This window comes from Nanorana parkeri, unplaced genomic scaffold (assembly GCF_000935625.1).
Source record: "Nanorana parkeri isolate BGI_ZX_2015 unplaced genomic scaffold, ASM93562v1 scaffold2282, whole genome shotgun sequence".
Lineage (NCBI taxonomy): Eukaryota > Metazoa > Chordata > Amphibia > Anura > Dicroglossidae > Nanorana > Nanorana parkeri.
Genome location: NW_017308550.1, coordinates 89,794 through 90,022, shown reverse-complemented (window position 1 = coordinate 90,022; position 229 = coordinate 89,794). Strand labels below are relative to the sequence as shown.

Sequence of the window (229 nt, the reverse complement as noted above, 5' to 3'; positions counted from 1 at the left end):
CCCCCCCCCCAAACACATAAAACCCCTGTACATGCAGGTCTGCATCCTGATCCAGAAACATTAAGTGATATGGAAAATTAATGCATTACATTTCAACTTATAATTTCCCCCCACTTTCTGATATTCAGTAGGACCTCATGAGGTAGCCAGGGCCTCCCAGCTTCATAGATAAACTGTGAGATCTCAGTAGAAAAAAAAAAAAGTCCATTCATTTTTTTTTTCCTAAACA

The 229-nt window shown here is 39.3% G+C and overlaps 1 protein-coding gene across 1 annotated transcript in view; it reads left to right on the top strand.

The window, feature by feature from the left end:
* The window catches only part of ASB5 (ankyrin repeat and SOCS box containing 5), a 33,968-nt gene that overhangs the window by 3,838 nt on the left and 29,901 nt on the right, over positions 1-229 (top strand). The gene's annotated exons all lie outside the window — the stretch shown is intronic.